Below are 22,148 nucleotides of genomic sequence, written 5' to 3' on the forward strand. Positions count from 1 at the left end.
AACCGAGTGGGGTGGTTCATTTCCTTTCATCGGATGGCTTGATGAATAGCCACTGACTGTGTGTACAACTGTGTGCTTACCTGTGCACTTACACTCCCGTATATACTTAGTTACGGGTAATGTACAGATTGCATATTTGCCAGTGAATTGCCACTTGAAGACATGCACAAATGCGCTCACCGCACTGGAATGTTTCTCCATGTCAGTTAATTTGTTTACCGGCCTCTGTGGCCACGGGCTGCTAGACTCTCATTAGGTTGGTTCGTAATTTGTTATGTAATTGAGTGGTGAAATTTTTGAACCAAAAAGGAACCTAGCGTCTCCATTGATTTTCTCTACATGGCAAACACCGGTCAATTTCTCTCCGTATTCTTTTTGTTTTCACAAAACCTCTATCTAGCATCCACAACACAATGCAAATGTTTCAAACAATTCATATTTTACGAAATTTTACAACCACCTGTCATAACAACCCAGCGCAGGCAGTAGTCAGTAAGGTCAAGGTATTAGTCCTTTGTAGGGCAAACAACAAGGTGCTTTGTATGTGATATTATCTGCCCGCATAAATTGGGCGCATAAATTACTGATAACAATGGTAGGGTAGTTTCGCTAGCTCCATTAAAGTACGATTAATTCAAAAGCGTAGTCTCAAATCATTCAGTCGTATGATTCCTCTCGTTCGTTCAACGCACACGTTCGCCTTTTTGGAGCGTGGTCTTTTAGGGAAACCTTGTGATGATTATACAGAATGAAGTATTAATGGAAAATTGTCAAACAAAGCACCTCGTGGCAGAAGAAATTATTCGATTCAGCACAGAACTGAGCGAAGGTTGAGCGGAAAGTGAAGTGAGTGTCTATGGCATACTAAAAACAGCACCGAGGAGCTAAGCAGCTGATGGAAAAGTTCGGAGACTTGTTAAAAATAAATTGAACACTAAGAGTGCGTTTGTGCTTCAAGGAAGGAGTTTAACTCAAGGCAATATTAAAGGTGAGTTTAGAATGTGACTAAATAATAAATTAGGTTTGATTATCCAAGCTTCAGTAAATTGCGTGTGTTGAGAACAAATTGTAACAGCGGTGATTTCAAATTATCAGAATCATTGTTTAGATGAATCGAGCAAAGGCCCCAAATGTTTGGTGATGTGGTGTTATTTCAGGACCGTGCATGTTGATACTCGCCCAGAAATTTGAAAAGATTATGGCTTGTACGGTAAAAGAGCCCTTTTACCTTGTTGATTTAACTTCGGAATCCTACATAAAAGTTGAGGTAGGGTAGAGAACTACTTCGGCCTAATCGCCCATTTTGGGCCTATCGAGCAGAAAACTTCAAATAAATTCATGATTTCAGAGTTAACATGTCAATTATGCGTTTGGTACGATACTTTAGCTAATAAGCTACCAAACGAAGTCAATGAGAACGCGTGATATGAAGGTTTGCACTCATTATTCGCAAAAACAAAAGAAGCGCTCCGACCGAATAAATTTTTATCTTCATCCGATAGGCCGAAGTGGATTCATTGGCGTTTAAATGGCGTTTCAATGCGTTAGGCCGAGTTTAGCATCCGTAGGCCGAGTTTGGCGTCAAGAAGTAGTGTTAGACTTTTGACAATATCTCAACGATTGGTTTCTCTTTATCAAATCTTACGGTACGTACGGAATGGTAAATAAATGTGTAAGCCATCAGTAATAATAACATTCCGTTTGGTGCTTAACTGCGCTAGATTAAGAAAGACTAAGTGTGGGTTGTACTTAATAGGCCGGAAATGGGGTAGTTAACCCTATATCGTTGGTCAGTCGATGTTGAGTTATTCTCTTTCGTGAGAGTTGGTAATATGCTGATTCACAATAAATTAATTTAGTGTTTGTTCATATCTAGGTTCATATTGTATTCTGTTTAGTTAGGTCAATTTAAAGTTCTCTAATTTTAGGATTTAGCTTTAGTTTAGAGTTCAAGTTTTAACTATGATCAGCGAGTACTGATCATTTCGGCCACATTCAAAATATTGTCATTCTTGATCATGACGATCTGTCCCACCATAGCAGCAAATGGTGGTTTGCAATCTTTCGTTGCTCGAGACTGTAGTTGATCAAGATACTCTGGGTACCATCGGGCCCAAATACGGAATATGGAATAACTTCTGGGTGAGTTGCCAGTGGTCCAGACGGTTGTCCGGCGCAGGGCTGAAAAAATCACTAAAATTCATCAAAGTTCACTATGGATGAAAAATTCATTTCATAGTGAATGCTGGTGATTTTTTCAACCCTGGTCCGGCGTGTTGACCTGACTTGGCACCGGAACGGCTTGCAGGTTTCAGCCTACCATGAAATTGTCTGGCGTTAGAGGAGAGGAGATTGGATGGAACTGGTGTCAACCGTCTCGAATTGAGGCACATTTCGATTGGTGTTAACAGTTTTATCATGTCCCCTTGAGGGATGCTGATGTTTGGCCGTTATTATTGTTTTCGCACTTTTCGTCATTGCTCATCATTGGGAACTGGACAGTACTAGTTTCAACCTTGTTTTCAACATAACAATCGTAATCAGGTTGCTATGTGTATACGATATTAAGCAAAGCGAGCTAATCAGAGCTACTCATAATTAACTCCGGTTTTCCTCATGATCGAAAGCTGTCTTGTCCCCAGGCCCCAACAAACTTGAAATGATTCACCAATTTTCAATCATGATCTAGGAGCAAGACGGCTGTTACTTACTTTTAGTAACTCATTCCTAATTAGTGGTGAAGGGATCCATTTAAAACACTTTGTTTTGAATTCTTGCAAGAAACGCTCATGAATGGTCCGCTGCGTATTGAGAAAATCCGGAACTGCTGTGTACCAATCAAATGGACTTGATCCCATGAACAACTTTTCCCAAAACAGCAGCTTGCTTGAAATTTCACACGTAATTTTGCACCAAATTTAAGTTTACAATATCAGTAAAACGGATTGCAGGATCATGATCAGCAATCCAGTGCTTTAGTAAAGAACAGCAAACGATATTTTTAACCGAACAATCCAGCTTACATAAACGGTTTGCTGAACACCCAGTAAAGAGCTGTCAAACTGTTACACCGCAGGAGGCGGAATAGGTAAATAAAATAAATAAATAAATTATAGGGTAAATGTCGGCTTCGGCACCCATTGACTGTTTTCGGCAACCAAAATTTAACCGTTAATTTCACTATGTTTTACCATCAACACACTTCCCTGAATGTATCCAAATGATTATTTAGTCTTTCAGCTTCAATCTGATTATATTTGTAGGACCGAGCAATCCTGTTATGCCAGATTTTTCTTCAAATGAAGCATACGTACTACAAAATGGGGCTGATTTCGAGTTGCCGATAATAGAACAGCTGGTTAACATGCAGTTCTAATGGGAAGGTTGCCGAAGAAAAAGAGGCTGCCGACAATAGTCACACTCACATGAGAAGTTTAGAGCGTTGTAAAAACGCTTTCAAACAGTTTTGAAGAATTCTGTCGATTGGAATGAATAGAGAAGCAAGCAGCAGATGAATTGAAACAAACAGACACGTCATATATGTGCGTGACGCTGTGAAAATGCTAATAGAAGTGCGGACGCTGCTTAGATTGACGAGAAACGTAAATTCCCCTATTATGGAGGTAATGGCACTGGTTATATTTATTAAATAATGCATGGAAGCCTGGTGATTTTGTTTTTAATATTTCTACATGTGTATCAACGATCAGTGCAAATAAAAATCATTTCGACAGTGAGCATGCATAAGGGCGTATACGCGATGAACAATTATCTCTTTGCATTCACGGTAACCGCAAAATACCCAGTAATGACTACAAAGTAAGCATTTTCGAGGGAAACTGGGACTACCCATTAAATGAGTAAAATTTTACCCATTTATGAGTAATTACAACTACAAAAACAAATAGTAAGTATTCATTTTTGAATAACAAATACTCATAATGGGTAATATTTTTTCTCATTTAATGGGTAGTCCCAGTCTCCCCCGAAAATGCTTACTTTGTAGTCATTATTGGGTATTTTGCGGTTACCGTGTTGTTCAATGCAGAGTTGTAACACGTTAGCCAATATCAAAAGCAACAGCAAACGCACCGAGAAACGTTTAATCTAGTGAGTTATTAACAAAAGAGAAAATCGACGAAGAGAATCGATCATCGCGTTTACGCCCTTATGCATGCTCACTGTCGATTTCTTCTACACGGAACCGAAAAATTACCCAAAATTAAGTTCTTTTCACTTATCTCCCGTGTTCCGTTCAATAAGCTAATTTTCAGTTAACCGCTTATAGTAGTTTACATTATACTACGGCAAAAATAATTACTTACTCGTGAGTATTTTCAACCCAAAATTAAGTACAATTGATTCTAATTTGAGAATATCTCATATACTTACTAATAGTTTATTGAACGATAGTCAAGAGAAAGTCCAATTTCTCGTTCCGTTTTTGATAACAACAAAAAGTGAGAGTGGGATGCAAACCTCAAAATTACCCAAAATTAAGTAAAAAGAACTTAAATTTAGGGTAATTTATTTCTCTCTGTGTACACTCTATTTAGGTAAAAATGAAGACAACCTTAACAGATAGATCAACTACCGGCATGAATTTGTATTTTGAATTAAAGAGCCTGAATTTATAAAGGTCAGGTCTTCTGCTCGATTGGAACGACTTTTCCTATGACTTTGACAGATAATTGACTTCTCGACGCAACATCTCACTTATACAACCTAGCTAGCGCAGCCCTGTAAAATCGCTTTGTTTATTATTTTCAACCACGAAATCAGCTGTCAAAGTGTTCGACTTGACAGCGGTTTGTTTTTTATTTTCAACCAGTAAAATGCATGTATTAGTGAAACTTCTCACTAATACCAACAATCAATACGAAACTAACGATTTTAAATTGGCTCACCACTTTAGTAGCCTATTGGTCCCAAGCAAACGATTAACGTACCCTATTCTAGTTGAAATTCTATTACTACACTATGTTTGTTTTGATTCGCTATGAAAGTTTGACAGATAACATCAGGGGTGTGTGGATTCATGCAGAACATGCAGGGGTGAGTGAAATAGCTTGGGACTGCTTGGGACCGTTGTTCTGGTACTGAGTGAGCCAAAAATAATAATGATTTTCGTCGGGACCCAGTAGTCTTAGAGTTACCTCTATGCTAATACTAACGGTGGTAGAGAACTCTATGGATTGTTCCAATTTTGACATGTCGTCTCTTTATAAATTCAGGCTCTTTATTTTGAATAGAGCTAATAAACTATACACGCCAAAGTACCAATTAATGAGTAAAATTTTACTCATTTTCAAGAAAAGTGGCTTAACTCATGAAATGAGTAAAACCGGTTTTACTCATTAATGAGTATTAAACAGATACGCCAAAATGGGTATTTTGTACCCTTCTTGCTTTTTTCCGAAATGTATGAAAAGTACCCATTTTAATGATTTGCTTTTGACGTTGGATAACGTCTTTCGGCAACATACGGGGGTACAAAATTGAAAACAGTCATTTTGGATGCGTTACGAAAAATTAAAAGATTTTGAACGATAATAACTCAACCGTCTCTCAATAGATTTACGAGATAATGGCATCAATCGATTGGAAATATTTCTAGCAATTTGCTGAATGTTTCAAAACTATTGATTTCATTCTGTAAACTATTGAAAAATGATTAAAAGTAAACCATTGTCTAAAGATGGTGAAAATCGATTGATTTTTTTTATATTCTTATACTTTCTCCAACCGAGACATCAGATGCGAGTATCTGACACCTCTGATATTTTCTGTTCTACTATATAAGCGTCCAACAAGGTCGCCAGTTCCATCATTGTCAACAACATCAGCCCAACAAAACGGCCCTTTTCAGGGCCACCAAACTTTTGCAAAGAGTTATTAAGGAATATTCCTAAAATATAATATACACAATTAAGTACAACACATAACAGACGTTATCCAACGCCAACCCTGCGGTCGTATCTAGTATACAACCCTTCCAACTTTTTTTGCTTCTTGGGAATACCTGTCATCAAACCGATGTATTCCTTTAAGAAAACCTGAAATCCTATAAAAACAATTCATACTCTTTATTGTACATAATTATTAGCACAATATCACACAAATAATCAATAGCATCCACTGCGCATCGGTCTACGAGGTTTGCTGCTCATTAAGCTGGTTCGGACCCTTATGTAAACTTCATTTCTTCCTCTTTGAAAATCATCGCTAACCTGAAAAGGAACACATATTTAGAAGCGAGCTTAGAAAAAATACAATTTTCATCATAATTCTTACCTCGTAACAATCGATATCAGATCATGTTCAGGAATGCTGTGCTGTTCTTCAGATTTGTTATTGAAAGTGACGGAAACAGTTAAACTCGCAGCCGCAGCATTGTTGTTAAATAAACATTTTCACGTCGATCAACATCGCTCGTGCCGGTTGGAACACAATTTCATTCTCCGTCGTATCGTCACGTAATCGATGCCCGTGAAATTCAAGAATGTTCATAACGTTTGGTTGTTAAAAATGATAAAACACTCTGCGCTTCCAGTTGACCAAAGATGTCTTGACAATAATTGAATGTACATTTTTACCCATTTAGGCTCTGAACCATTGGGCGAATTTTTTTAACTTTTGGTTAAAATTTGACAGATGGAAAGTTATCGGTTAACCCTGCTATCCGAGCATGGTTATTTCTGACAGACAAGAAGTTAAATTTTGACAACCGTGGCTCGAAAACCGGTCGATCGACAGCACGGGGATTTTCGAACATAAGAAATAACTTTCGAAATGTCACTTTTAACCACGAGTTAAATTTAACTCGGCAAATGGTTCACAGCCTTAAATTGCAGTAGATACGTTCAAAAATGGGGAAAAAGTACCCGCTTTCCGGTTTTCGAAAATACCCATTTTTTGTCATTTTTGAATAACTTCAAAAAATGAGTATAAGGTACTCATTTAATGGGTTCTTTTCAGTTAGCGTGCAATTTGAAAGGGACCGGGGCTAATCACAAATAATGTCCCCACGGTAATTGAAATAAACACGAGTGCTCACCGGCCTACTGTTAAAACACTCCACTGAGGTTCAGAGCTTGTGAGCGATGGGGGATAAAATGAGAGTGAGGTTTGCTGCCATTCATGTTCAAGTTTTCTATCACACGCTCTTATGCCTTATTCAGACTGGAGAGTGATAACATGTTATAACGGTTGTCAAATAATTGCAACACAGAAACCACCATCAAGATAGCGCTATAACATGTTATAACCATAGAGGTAACTCTAATAGTACGTTCAGACTACAGAGTTATAACATGTTATAGCGCTATCTTGATGGTGGTTTCTGTGTTGCAATTATTTGACAACCGTTATAACATGTTATAACTCTCCAGTCTGGACAGCGTTTAAGACCACTGGGTCCCGAAGAAAATCATTATTATTTTTGGCTCACTCAGTACCAGAACAACGGTCCCAAGCAGTCCCAAGCTATTTCACTCACCCCTGCATGTTCTGCATGAATCCACACACCCCTGATGTTATCTGTCAAACTTTCATAGCGAATCAAAACAAACATAGTGTAGTAATAGAATTTCAACTAGAATAGGGTACGTTAATCGTTTGCTAGGGACCAATAGGCTACTAAAGTGGTGAGCCAATTTAAAATCGTTAGTTTCGTATTGATTGTTGTTATAACTCTGTAGTCTGAACGTACTATTAGAGTTACCTCTATTCCATCATCATGTAGGGAAATCTTTCCCCTTGTATAGTCAGGAATATTTACTGGATCATTCCACGGAAGTTGTCGAAGAGTAGGTATACCGTATTCCTTGTGGGACACCTGACGTGATGGAAAAATCGCGGGAGCGAGTACCGTTTAATTTGACGAATGCCCTCCAACCGGATAAGAGCGCAGCCATTCGGTGATCCAATTATGTAATTCCAGATGCTCGAATTCATGCATGACATGCACAGTTGTACACACCAACTGCTCATTTGTTAATAATTTTTCACTCAGTTGTTGATATTTGTTTTTCTTTAAAGTAATTGATAGATTAGAATCATAGCTATATAGATATGCAAAGAGTAGGTAAATCTTAACATTTGAATCAACACCAATGAATGTTAACTCTTAAAGTCTTAGATGTGCAGCGAGCATTTCTCATTTCATTTTTACAACGCAAAAACAAATACAGTTTATTACTAGAATTAACATCTTTTTTTACGTATCTAAAACAAGCTAAAACCAACAATCAATTCGAAACTAACGATTTTAAATTGGCTCACTGCTTGACTAGCCTATTGGTCCCAAGCAAACGATTAACGTATCCCATTCATAGAGGTAACTCTAAGACCACTGGGTCCCGAAGAAAATCATTATTATATTTGGCTCACTCAGTACCAGAACAATGGTCCCAAGCAGTCCCAAGCTATTTCACTCACTCCTGCATGTTCTGCATGAATCCACACACCCCTGATGTTATCTGTCAAACTTTCATAGCGAATCAAAACAAACATAGTGTAGTAATAGAATTTTAACTAGAATAGGGTACGTTAATCGTTTGCTTGGGACCAATAGGCTACTAAAGTGGTGAGCCAATTTAAAATCGTTAGTTTCGTATTGATTGTTGTCCCATTCTAGTCAAAATGCTAGTACTACACTATGTTTGTTTTGTTTTGTTTTCCTTTATTTAACGTCGGTCTCTGTTCCGCAATCTAGTGCCAATCACCGACGCACATCGATTGCCATCCATTGACAGCAATCGAATGTGCAGGAAGGCAGCTTCCACACCTGCGTAGAATATCGCACCCATTCAACACACATACACATGGGCCGGGACCAACGGCTTTACTTCCCTTTCGAAGGAAGACGTGACCAGAGATTTTTATGCCTCAGAAAAATCCCACCGACCTCGGCTGGGATTGAACCCAGACCCATCGGGGTGTTAGAAAGCAGTCACGCCTACCACTACACCACCGGCGCCGGCCTATGTTTGTTTTGATTTGCTATGAAAGTTTGACAGATAAAATGAGGGGTTCATGGATTTTCTTATGTTTCGAGGGGTGCATCGATTAGCTTGGGACCGAAGATAGTACCAGAACTGAGCCAAAAAGTTGAGCACGTATCTTCGGGACCTTCTGGTCTTAGAGTTACCTCTATGCTAAAACCATAGAGGTAACTCTAAGACTAGAAGGTCCCGAAATAACGTGCTCAACTTTTTGGTTCAGCTCTGGCACTATCTTCGGTCCCAAGCTAATCGATGCACCCCTCAAAACATAGGACAATCCACGAACCCCTCATTTCATCTGTCAAACTTTCATAGCGAATCAAAACAAACATAGTGTAGTACTGGAATTTATACTAGAATGCGATACGTTAATCGATTTGCTTAAGACCAATAGGCTAGTCAAGTAGTGAGTCAATTTAAAATCGTTAGTTTCGAATTGATTGTTGCTGTTACCATAGAGGTAACTCTAAGACCGGAAGGTCCCGAAGAAACGTGCTCAACTTTTTGGCTCAGCTCTGGTACTATCTTCGGTCCCAAGCTAATCGATTCACCCCTCGAAACATAGGAAAAACCAATAACCCCTCATTTTATCTGTCAAACTTTCGTAGCGAATCAAAACAAACATTGCGTAGTACTAGAATTTCGATTATAATGAGGTACGTTAATCGTTTGCTTGGGACCAATAGGCTAGTCAAGTAGTGAGCCAATTTAAAATCGTTAGTTTCGTATTGATTGTTGCTGTTACTCTCTTCGGTCCCAAGCTAATCGATTCACCCCTCGAAACATAGGAAAAACGAATAACCCCTCATTTTATCTGTCAAACTTTCATAGCGAATCAAAACAAACATTGCGTAGTACTAGAATTTCGACTAGAATAGGGTACGTTAATCGTTTGCTTGGGACCAATAGGCTACTAAAGTGGTGAGCCAATTTAAAATCGTTAGTTTCGTATTGATTGTTGCTAAAACTCTATTCTATCTACTACTTCAAAAAGAACTATGTTTCGTCAACTGTGTTCAAAGTTATTAGCAAATGAGCAGTTCGTGACCAAAACTGTGTATGCCAAGCATGCTTGAATTTGTCAATTGCGAGGTCATGAGGAACCTTGTCAAACGCCTTCGAGAAATCGAAGTATATGGCATCAACTTGGTGCCGATTCTCGACTTCTGAAGACAGGAAACTTACGTAGGACAGCAGGTTCGTCGTCGTAGATCGCCTCTAAACAAATCAATGTTGAAAGTCCGATATCAACGGTCGGGAGGTGACATACAAAACTTTGTGAACCAATTGTTCGAACGCTTTAGCTAGACAGCATAATTGTTACCAGCTTTGAAGATCGGAGTGATCCAGGCTAACTTCCACGCTTCGGGAAAAGTACTTTCACTGAGTGATCAGTTAAAAATAATCATCAGCGGCGTCAGCAGTGAACCAGCACATTCTCTTAAAAACAACGACGGTATTATTATCAGTGCCAGGCCCTTTCGAATCTAACTTTTGCAAAGCTAAAAATATTTCGTTCTGGCTCACAACTAGAGGTGGACAGTTCAGATTGTATGCAGGGCAGGTCCTTACACTGTCAGGAGAGAATGTCGGCGATGTTGTACTGAGCACATTCTCGAAGAATTCGGCCTAAATGATAACCTACACAGAAAAAAATTCTGAATTTTAACTATCGTGGAAAATATCCCCTCGTTTAATTTTGAGCTATACTTGGCATAAACAGCGAAATCGTTTACAAGCTTGCAAGCAATATTGCTAATTTATGCGATATTGCGCTTAAATTTACGCGAAATATCGCGTAAATTTATGCCATATCTAGCGTTAATTTTATGTGCGCTATATCTCGCAGAAATTTACATGAATTTTTCAAACGGTGTAGCTCATGTGGGGAATCAGCATAGTAATGCTTGAAAGTCATCTCGGCAGGAATACGATTGGATTGCTTACCGCTACGTATAAACGACCAAAAGGATGACGGGTCTTTACTTCGCGGTCAGCTCTATTCGTCCGATGTAGCTACGGAATACAGCAGTCTAATCGCAGTAATCTGTTTCGAGTGAATGTAGATTGATCCGGTTGTCAGCAGTCCGAGCCCTAAAATAGCGTTTTCTACGACGCACGACCTTACGGAGATGCTGTAACTCAGATGTCCACCACGGATGCTTAACGAATAACGTCTACTTTGTCTACGTGGAACAAGTTCCTCCAGAATGTTGTACAGTTTCTCATAAAACATACGTACCGTTTCATCCGTATTTGTTGCACAAAACACTTCAATCCAATCGACGTTAATGATAGGGTAGTTCAATCCTGGAAAGCTGCAACGTCGAAAATCAAAATAATTGACGATGTTTGAGTCACTGGCAAGTTGCATGTAGGAGTCATTCACGTCGATGCGAAGAACAAACGGCTTATGATGGTTGTCGTTTCTGAGGAGCGATGACAGAGGTTCGATGAGCTCAACAAGGTTTGGTTCGTTTACAAGTGTTACCAAATCAAGTGTACGACCATTCTAATTAAGCAGGCTGTTGAGCTGATGCAGACCGGAGGCTTCCATAGATTCAACCAAAGCGATTTCCTGTTCAGTAGTAGTGTTGGACGGAAGCTTGCTATTGACATCTTCTTCATACGACCATACCAACGATAACAATTCTGTCAGAATCCGAGGCACGTTCACAGATCTGATGAACTGCTGCAGAGTGCGTTGAGTACAGTGACTTGCTCGATATTACCACAATATATGAGCTCTTCTGAACTGCAGTTGAGGTTGGCTTCAACCGCAATTAAAACTCCACCTCCACACTGAAGGTTGCTAGAAGCTGCACTGCGATCACAGCGAAATACCGAGTAGTTGGCAGTGAACTCAGAGCTAGCGACATCAGGATGAAGCCAAGTCTCTGTGAGTACTATTACGTCGTTTTCACAGGCAGAAAGTTCCAGAAAGAGCTCGTTAGTTTTAGTGCGAATACCTCTTACATTTTGTTAATACCATAGAGGTAACTCTAAGACCACTGGGTCCCGAAGAAAATCATTATTATTTTTGGCTCACTCAGTACCAGAACAACGGTCCCAAGCAGTCCCAAGCTATTTCACTCACCCCTGCATGTTCTGCATGAATCCACACACCCCTGATGTTATCTGTCAAACTTTCATAGCGAATCAAAACAAACATAGTGTAGTAATAGAATTTCAACTAGAATAGGGTACGTTAATCGTTTGCTTGGGACCAATAGGCTACTAAAGTGGTGAGCCAATTTAAAATCGTTAGTTTCGTATTGATTGTTGTTAATACACCGTTAAGTATTGCAGTTCGAGACAGTTCGAAATATTCTTAGCAGTTTCGTTAGATGTTACTGGCATTGATCCACAACGACTGTCGTCTCTGCGTTGCTCAGAATGGTGGGTCCTGTCTTAGGTCTGGCTGGCTTCCAAAAAACCTTTCTGGGAATGTTCCTTTCTCCAAACTCTCCAAACGATACCTCACTGAAACAAGTGGAATCCAACATTGCTTTCTGCTTCAACTGTATTGGCATCCCTACTTTGTACGACACAAAGTTTAAATATCGCAAATCCTTTCCTCTAGGAACCAGAAACGATGTTATATAAGAGACGAGCGGAGAGAATAAAAGTAAATCTGGTTACACGGCCAACTTATTTCTTTTTCTGCAAGGTTTGGCAACTTGCAATTTTGTGTTTACTTCAAGTGACTTTTTTTTATTTAAGCGTCTGTCGTCTGCTTCAGCATCACGGAAAAATGAATACTTTTTAACCGTATCGGTAGTATCGCTATTCAATGGAAGTATTTGAAGACTCAATTTTTGACAACTATACCACATTAGGGGGTAGGGCGTTGCACAAAATTATTCCATCTGCGATTGTAGCTTCCTATCACGTATGAGTGAAATCTCTCTTTACTATTTTACTATCTTGAAAAATAACACCGATCTTTGTAACAGAGTATTTGTATTTCGTTGTACTGGAGCAAATATTTCGTGAGAACATAACGAGAATACAGCTGGTGAATAACAATAATATTCCCTGTCCAATTTCACTTCATACGCAACCTTAATTATAATTATTTAAATCTCAACAGTTAACCAGCGTCTGGATGAAAATCTTCTTCATAAAGACAACCAACCTCAATAATTAAATTCAAAACCAATCTCAATACTTCCCACGCTTCTCTTTGTGAAGCGCTCGTGTTTATTTACATTGCTCGATTGGAACCGCGTTTGACGGTTCGATTGGAACTTTTGGCTTCAGTCTTCGCGCCAGAGATGCCAGATCTACGGAAATCTCCGTAGATCTACGGATTTTACAATTTTTTGCGGAAATACGGATCCGTAGGCAAAATCTACGGAATTCGGTACAGTTTCTACGGATTTTTTTCTTCAGTGTACGTCTCCCGTCAGAATCGATTTTTACAATCTAGAGTATAATCTGATTCTGAAGGGAAAGAAGCATAAAGTAAAATACACCCCTGCAACTTGTCGACCGTTTTCTGCGACTCTGTAGCTCTTCCCTCATATGAAATATCCCGTAAGCAAACGTCAGACTGTGCGTGAAACATAGTGGCCTTCGTACTATCTCTTCACTCCGCCGAAAGTTCTCATAATATACTGTCAATCTTTTAGCGAATTCGTTTATTATTGGGGTTGGAACCAGTTCCAACCCAGTGCGAAACCGAACTTTTTGTCAATACGAACCTCAACCTGAGCTGGGTTTTAAAAACAAACGATCAAACTGACGTTTGTCCGAAAACAAGCAGACCCAATCTTGATACCCGATCCAGGTTGGAACTGAATAATAAACGAATTCGCTATTTGCTTGAAGGGAAAATTTTTCGACGGTGCCGTGTGAAGGCGAATAAAAGTCGTGTCCAGTATTGTAAGCGACACATTTTCTATGATAATCGACTGCCTTTACTTCCGACACTTGCAAAAAAAGCTTTAAAATTACAGTACCAAACTAAAATTGATTGATTGATTTATCTTTATTAGGGAGGCTTTCAGCCTGGGGCTGATTCGCCTCCAATTTACCAAACTAAAATGTCATACGACAGGCTCTGTCATACGACACTGTTGCCGAAGGCCGTCACGAATGTATGTATTTTAGTTTTTCTCATAATAAGAGCTGCTGATGTTGTGCTTGTGTGAATTCTGAAAATAGCAAGCATCGATGGCTTAGTAATAACATTTCTGATCAGAAATGGTTTAATTTACACAAAATTGAGGAATTAGAACGAAATCACATATGCCATATGATGATTTTTTAATGATTTTCTTTTTGCTCGAATGTTGTTCTACCGTTTGCGTTGTGTAAGAGAGACGACGTTCTCTTCCCCGTCAGCTCGATGATGATCAGGCCTTGAACGTGTTCATCAAAAAGCAGTCGTCGGCTTCATAAAGGAAACTTAGGTTAAATCGTGGCTTTCTTATAAGATTACGACACTACTGTACCGCTGCGGGATCAGAATTGATCAGATCGCCATAGATGATCTTGAAACCCCTGCAGTGGATCCTCAAATTGAGCTGGAGACCATTGTCGTGGATAATGAGACAGAATTGCTGATTGGGCAACAGGAAAAGCTCCTTTGAAATGAGAACAAATGCCTGGAGACCGCTCCCGCGCAACACAGGGTTCCTCTGTCATTAATATATAACGAGTTCGGCGAAGAGATAGCTTTTCCTGCCATATGTTTTGGCCATCTACGGAAATTCAAGCCAGGGGTTCGGGTGACATATTTTAAAGAGTCTGAATTATAAAGAGACATGTCAAAATTGGAACAATCGATTATCTGTCAAGTCATAGGAAAAGTCATTCCAGTCGAGCAGATGACCTGTCAAATGAATAAGATGTCGTCTCTTTATAAATTCAGGCTCTTTAACATATCTCATGATGGCATCCAGTGAAACTCCTCGTCAAGACAATCGTGTGGCCAAACCACAACATTTGTTATATAAAGGGTGTCCACGATGAAATTGCCACACTATGAAATTGCTCTAACATTTTAACCGTTGGGTAGAATTTAATGAAAATGTGGGTGGATTTAGTTCATAGTGCATTATTTACATCCTGCAAGTTTTAAAGTCCTGTGATCAAAACTCGCGGAAATGGAGTCGAAAGAACAGCTCGTGCGTGATAAAATCTTGCGCATTCATCACGAGAACAAGGATCTATCGCATCGTTCCATCGCTAAAACGTTGGGAATCGCGAATTCCACGGTGTCGCGAGTGATTAAGCGGTTCGAGGAACGGTTGACCACCGATCGGAAGCCCAGAGGTGAAGGAAAAAGTATTCCGTACAACACCAAAAATCACAACCGCGTAGTTGGGGCCTTCAACCGAAATCCGAACGCCTCCGTTAGGGATGTGGCTAAGAAGCTGCACCTAAGCCGAAGTTTTGTCCAGAAGGCCAAAACTAAGGCTGGGTTTCGAACGTTCAAGGTACAAAAGGCCCCTAATCGCGACGAGAAGCAGAACAAGTCCGCCAAAACCCGTGCCAGGAAGTTGTACCTCAACATGCTGACGAAAGTTGAATGCTGCATCATGGACGACGAAACATATGTGAAGACCGACTTCAAACAGATCCCCGGCAACCTGTTTTTCACGGCCAAGGATAAGTTCAGCGTTCCGGAGCATGTCCGCACTCAGAAGATGTCCAAATTTGCGAAGAAATTCCTGGTTTGGCAAGCCATCTGCACGTGCGGGAAGCGGAGTGCACCTTTCGTGACCCAGGACACGATGAACGGACAGGTGTACATAAAAGAGTGCCTCCAGAAGCGGCTGCTTCCTCTCCTGAAGGCCCACAACGTCCCAACAATCTTCTGGCCGGATTTGGCCTCATGCCACTACTCCAAGGACGTGCTGAAGTGGTATGCGGACAATAAGGTCAATTTCGTGCCGAAAATGTTCAACCCTCGCAACACTCCGGAGCTCCGCCCCATCGAGAAGTACTGGGCGATTATGAAGCAGCACCTTCTTAAACGACCTAAGGTAGTGAAGACATTCGAGGAACTGAAGAAAGTATGGGTTTACATGCAAAAAACGGTTGATTCACAGGTTGTGCAGAATCTTATGGCCGGGGTTAAGGCCAAGGTGCGGGCATTTGCGTATGGACTGTAAAAATGAAGTTTAATAGTTATTTCTCAATCCCTGAAAATGTGATGGCAATCGGATGAAAACTCGAATTGTGTGTGGCAATTTCATCGTGGACACCCTTTATGACAATGAAAGTTCTTCGCCTTAGAGTTTCCTAAGGCTTGCAATGCACTTTTACGTGCACGGGGACCGCAAACATTACACGTGTCAACCTTAAGGACCACCTTATTCATGGAGCAGTGCATTGAGCGAAATCTATCCTTCCTCAAATCAATACCGAATTCAGTACAGTATTAGCAACAACAACTTGACTGCACTACAAAGAGCAACTATGGTCAATCATGATCCAGTCACGTGCTGTGTGTACTTCAACAAGCTGATTGACACGATTGAATTTCAGCACCGTGGAAGTCCTCACACGCACATCTTGCTATGGCTGAACAAGGATCCCCGGGAATCAATCAGTGAAAGTATGCCAAAAACTACAGGTGCAACAGTAGCGTGGTATTCATACCTGTACTACCATCGACCCTTTTTAGGGTCACCAAGATTTTTGAAAAAAGAGTTAAATTTCTGAGCATGTCCCAACTAAAATTCATATCAAAAGCTTCATGGCAATCATAGTCATACTAAAGAGAATAAACAGAGAGAATCCTGCTCAAATTCCTATTCCTACACAAAACACAAGTCCTGCTACAGTTAACAAATAACATTTATTATATATAAGAGCACGTAGTCCGACGTCACCATTGCGTACAACCCCAGAGGGCTGTCCCTAGTAGTTTTTCAAAAATCCTTTCATCGATTTATCATTTTACGTAAAATATCATCTTGAAACTAAAAAAAATCCGTAGAAATCCGTAGATTTGAATAAGTCTACGGAATTGCATAGAAAAAAATCTGGCATCTCTGCTTCGCGCGTCTCTTATTTAACATCGTCTCTGCTAGGAACTAACTTCACGATTTTCAAATCAGTCAGGAGTTTCGAATTGACATGTTTGGACGGTTCTTGAACTGTTGCACCACTTTCCTGGCACCACTGTTGCACCAACCAGAACTGGGCTTCTTGGAAGTTCGGAATGGAGATGATGTTGACCCGAGAGGAGTTGTGCTACGTAGTTGGAACACCGAAGCCGGAAGCCGCTGCGGCCGCCGCACTGTGGGTCAAGGACGACAAAAAGGCCCGCGCTACCATGGGGCTGTGTATTGAAGATAATCAGTAAAGCCTCGTGAAGACAGTTGAAACTGCTAAGGATTTTTGGCAGCAGCTTAAAACGTACCACGAAAAAGTGACGGTGACATCCAGAGTTTCCCTCCTGAAGTAGCTTTGCAACCTGAACTTGCCCAAATGGGAAGCCATTTATTTGACGTGGAGGAGCTCTTTGAGAGGCTGCCCCGTAAAATCAAAGCTTTTGGATGAGTACGAGTGGCGTGAGGATCGATCCGATGGATAGTCGAGTGAAGCCATGGCCATTAAAAACTGGTTTAAAATCGAGTGCGACTGCCGTGTCAGAGAAGACGTGCTTCTTCTGTAAGAAGAAAGGGGACTTTCGACGGAACTGCCAATTGTTCCAGGCGAACCAGAAGCAGGACAGAAGTGATGATAGGAAGAATGAGCCGGTGTTGTTTGCAATTGTATCATAGAGGTAACTCGACTAGAAGGTCCCGAAATAACGTGCTCAACTTTTTGGCTCAGCTCTGGTACTCTCTTCGGTCCCAAGCTAATCGATTCACCCCTCGAAACACACTAACCCCTCATTTTATCTGTCAAACTTTCATAGCGAATCAAAACAAACATAGTGAAGTACTAGAATTTTGACTACAATGGGGTACGTTAATCGATTTGCATGGGACCAATAGGCTAGTCAAGTAGTGAGCCAATTTAAAATCGTTAGTTTCGTATTGATTGTTGGGTGTACGGTGTTGAAGGATCTGGTGGTACTGTGGAGATTACGCTCACGGATGTTCGCTACGTGCCATCGTTGAATTGTGGACTACTTTTTGAGACGAAGCTGAGTTCCAGGGGATTACAGTCGTATGCAAAGAAAGCGGCTGTGATATCTGCGATGATTCTGGTAAGGTGATTGCCAAGGGAGTTCGCTCGGGAAGAATGTATCTGGAGATTCGGTCATAATGACCCCACGGTTGTGGACAAAATTGCCAGAGAAAAACTTGCGGTTGGGTTTGAAGTGAAGGATTGTGGCATTCGTCTTACGTGTGAAGCATGTCTGGAGGGAAAGCTGTCGCGCACAGCAATCCCGAAGAAAGCTAAGCGGAAGTCGACACAGATTCTCGATTTGGTTCAAACAGACTTGTGTGGACCTATGGAAACGCCAACACCGGGTGGAAACAGGTTCCTCATGACGCTATTTGACGACTGCAGTCGATATTGATTCGTGCGCAGTTTACCACAGCGTATACGCCTCAAAAGAACGACGCAACAGATATCTGTAGGAAATGTCGCGGACGATGCTCCTGGGTGCAGGGCTGGATAAAAAGTACTGGGGCGAGGCAACGCTGACAGCTGCATACTTGCAGAATCGACTTCCTTCGCGCTCAGTGGACGTCACCCGGTACGAAAAATGGTTCGGACGGAAACCCAACTTGGACCAACTGAGAGTGTATGGATGCAAGGCGTGGGTGCACATCCCCGATGTGAAGCGTTAGAAGTTCGACAGTAAGGCACAGAAGCTCATTTTTATTGTGGTTTGAGGATCTGAGTAAGGAGAGAGTCACAGTGAACCGTGATGCGAAGTGTATAGAGCTGGATGATGAAGCTTTGTGTTTGTTGTGATCCAGTCGAATCCGAAGTTGAATTGATTCCGGATGAAATGCCGAAGCGTAATGAAGACCATCATCCGATCATCCGGAGCCGATTGAAAGTGATAGAGAGCTAACGGAAGATGAGTGTTCTGATAGATCGGAGGGTGGACAGAGTCAATCTGAACATTATTTTGATTTGAGTGATTTGTTTTTGCTGGAGGACCCTCTGACGGTGAAAAGTAAACAAACTGACGACGCAGCTTCGGAAAGTATTCCCGTACACTGGGCGACCGACGCGAAAGGGTCGCGGAAAGTTGCCTGATCGTTATTCTAACTTCATAGTGGACATTGCTACGCAGTTGATGGCTGAACCAGTGAGCTATGGTGAGGCGGTAAGGTGTCCTGGAAACGATTCGTGGAAGCAAGCGATGGAAGACGAGTTCCAGTCATACATGGAAAATGGTACTTGGGAACTGTGTGACTTGCCATCCGCGAAGAAAGTTATCGGTAATCACTGGGTGTATAAGGTGAAATGCAATGAAGCTGGTGAAACTGTAAGGTTCAAGGCACGAGTTGTAGCGCATGGCTACAGGCAACAGTATGGAGTAGATTTTGAGGAGGTGTTTGCTCCCGTCACTAGGCATGCCACTTTGCACTTCTAGCGCTGGCGGGGAAGAATGGTTTGTTTTCAATGCACTTGGATGTAAAAACAGCCTACCTCTATGTCGACGTCAATGAAGAACTGTACATGGGTCAACCAACAGGCTACAAAGCTCGTGGACAGGAGGAGAAAGTGTGCCATTTGCGACGCAGTATCTATGGCCTGAAGTAGCGCGCGGGGTGCTGGAACCGAAAGTTGACGGAAGTACTGAGAAGCTTTGGGTTCAAGCGAAGACAACAAATCAAGAAGACTGGCAACACTTCCGTTTTCTCATACGAACGCTATGAGACAGGTACAATGGCGTCATCTTTCGCTCAAAGATAAATGCTTCGAACGAATTTGATAGCAAAGATTACATCCACAGAAGGGTTTGTGTATTTGCTCATTTTTCTATGTGTTGCTTCAACCTTCACTCAAGCGCAGCGCCATTGTATCAGTCGCTTGGATTCTGGCAAAGTTGCCAGTCTTCTTGATTTGTTGTCTTCGTTTCAAGGCAAGTACGGCGGATCCCTGTTTGTTTGTTGTTGAACGAAATGGGCATCGTGTACGTTGATGATTTGTTGGTTGGATGTGCGAACGAAGAGGAGATATACCGAATTTTCTAACATCTGAAGCGGCATTTCGAGATCAACTGGCTCAGTGATGCAAGATTCTTCCTGCGTATGGAGATTGAGCGAGAAGCTGACGGGATCTACAGCTTGAGTTTGAAGTCGTATATTGAGAAGCTAATTGAACGGCTGGGATTTGAAAATTCGAAGACGGCGAAGACACCGATGGACGACGGATACCTGAAGGACATTTCAGAGAGTGAACCTATGGAATATGGCACGATGTACCGCAGTCTTGTCGGTGCGTTGATGTACGTGGCGGTTTCTGCTCGTCCTGACGAGTGCTTCAATCTTGGGACGTAAGTTTAGTAACCCAAACGAAGTAGACTGAACAGCAATCAAACGAGTGATCCGCTTCCTCAAGAGGACCAAGGATTGGAAGCTGAAACTTGGTGACGGAAAGAGTAAAGTTCTGGAAGCTTTCTCCGACGCTGATTGGACCGGTGACCCAAGGACACGGAAGTCGATGGCTGGTTTCATGGTGTTCTACGCAGGAGGAGCTGTATCTTGGACAAGCAGACGTCATGATTGCGTAAGTCTATCGACAATGGAAGCTGAGTATGTGGCACTTGGCGAAGCTTTCTAAGAGGTACTCTGAATGCGGCGTTTGTTGGTAGATTTCGGTGAGAAACAAGCAGAAGCAACCATCGTCTACGAAGACAATCAAGGGTGTCTGAGTTTTCTGGCATCCGAACAGACCAGCAAAAGAAGCAAGCACATTGAGACGAAGCAGAGTTTCATTCGGGACCTTTGTGAAAGAGGACTTGTGCAGTTGCGGTACTGCCCAACCGAAGTAATGAAGGCGGATATCCAAATGGGGCTAATGGGCATCTAAGGGCCTACCGTCGTGGAGCGACGGTCTACTCTCACATTGGCAGCACTGGTGCGCCCCTCTAACGTGCGCGCATCTATTAGATAAAAACAGACTGTTTTCCCTTTTTCTGAATATTCATAAACTTGTAATCGACACCGCGTGCGTTCTTTATTGTTCTCCGGTAATCGTTCTAAATTCCTTCCGTATTTTTCCCCAACTACGTTTGTCCACTTCATTAACCTGTCCCAAGAGTCCCACAGATTGGACCACTTTTACGACCACTTCCTTCCTTCCTTGGGGTACTCAGACGCTCCTCTTATCACACGATATACAGTTGTATTTGAAATTCCAAGCTTTTTAGCGATGCATCGGTGGGACGACTTTTGATTTTGATTGTAAGTGCACAACATTTTTTCACGGACAATTTCTTGATTCGACGACATGACTGGAACTACTGCATGAATACAGGCCGGCACACAATGGATAAGTTTTCAGGCTTTTTACAGTTAGCTTATGCTTTATCTGTCAAAAAAACAGTCAGCCTTAACTATGAAACTTGACAGATGAAATACTGCACTATGAATAAGATTTACTCAAATTTTCAGGTGTTTACTCATACGGTTCAAAAGTTTCAGAAGATTTTCGGTGTGCCATTTTTATCAAATACACCCTTTACATTTAGAAAGGTATAATGCATCGTATGTTAAGGAAATCTCAGAGTTCATCGTGTGGCTTTGCTACTTGTGCTATTTCAAGTCGTAGTTTTATTCGTTATTTTTCGTGTCTTATCTAGTCAAAAATATTTATTTCTTGACCAAGTTTTTCGTTTTAATCATCCGGACATTATTGTTAAAAAATTGTGCTCGTAAAGTAGTTATTCGAAGTACAATTTAACTGTTTTTTGTCCGCGCTGTGCTGTGCTATAGAGTTGTTTTTGTTCATTCTTCACCTACGTGCTATTGTTGAAACAGCACTCAATCATCCTGAGCTTGTTTGTCATCACCGTCCTACCGCCAACTTTTGTTCCTGCAAGAAGTCTAATTAAAGGCGTTTGACCGTTCAACTTCCAGCATGGAGACAAATTGTGCCAAGTGCTCGTTGGAAATTACTGGCATTGAGTATGTGACCTGCCGAGGATACTGTGGCAGTGTGTTTCACATGACGTGTTCCGGAGTGTCTCGTGCCCTGTCTGGTTAC

The 22,148-nt window shown here is 41.3% G+C and overlaps 1 protein-coding gene across 1 annotated transcript in view; it reads left to right on the forward strand.

Annotated features, from left to right (window-relative positions):
• The first annotated feature begins 739 nt into the window (after positions 1–739).
• Positions 740–22,148, forward strand: part of LOC135710799 (sodium-coupled monocarboxylate transporter 1-like) — a 28,471-nt gene continuing 7,062 nt past the window's right edge. Inside the window, exons 1-2 of the mRNA XM_065233484.1 lie at positions 740–850; positions 893–988. The gene's annotated coding sequence lies outside the window, so the exon portion shown is untranslated. The remainder of the gene's footprint in view (positions 851–892; positions 989–22,148) is intronic.

Source organism: Ochlerotatus camptorhynchus, unplaced genomic scaffold (assembly GCF_037179485.1).
Source record: "Ochlerotatus camptorhynchus isolate MF236.1 unplaced genomic scaffold, CSIRO-AGI_Acam_v1.1 ptg000402l, whole genome shotgun sequence".
Classification (NCBI taxonomy): Eukaryota; Metazoa; Arthropoda; class Insecta; order Diptera; family Culicidae; genus Ochlerotatus; species Ochlerotatus camptorhynchus.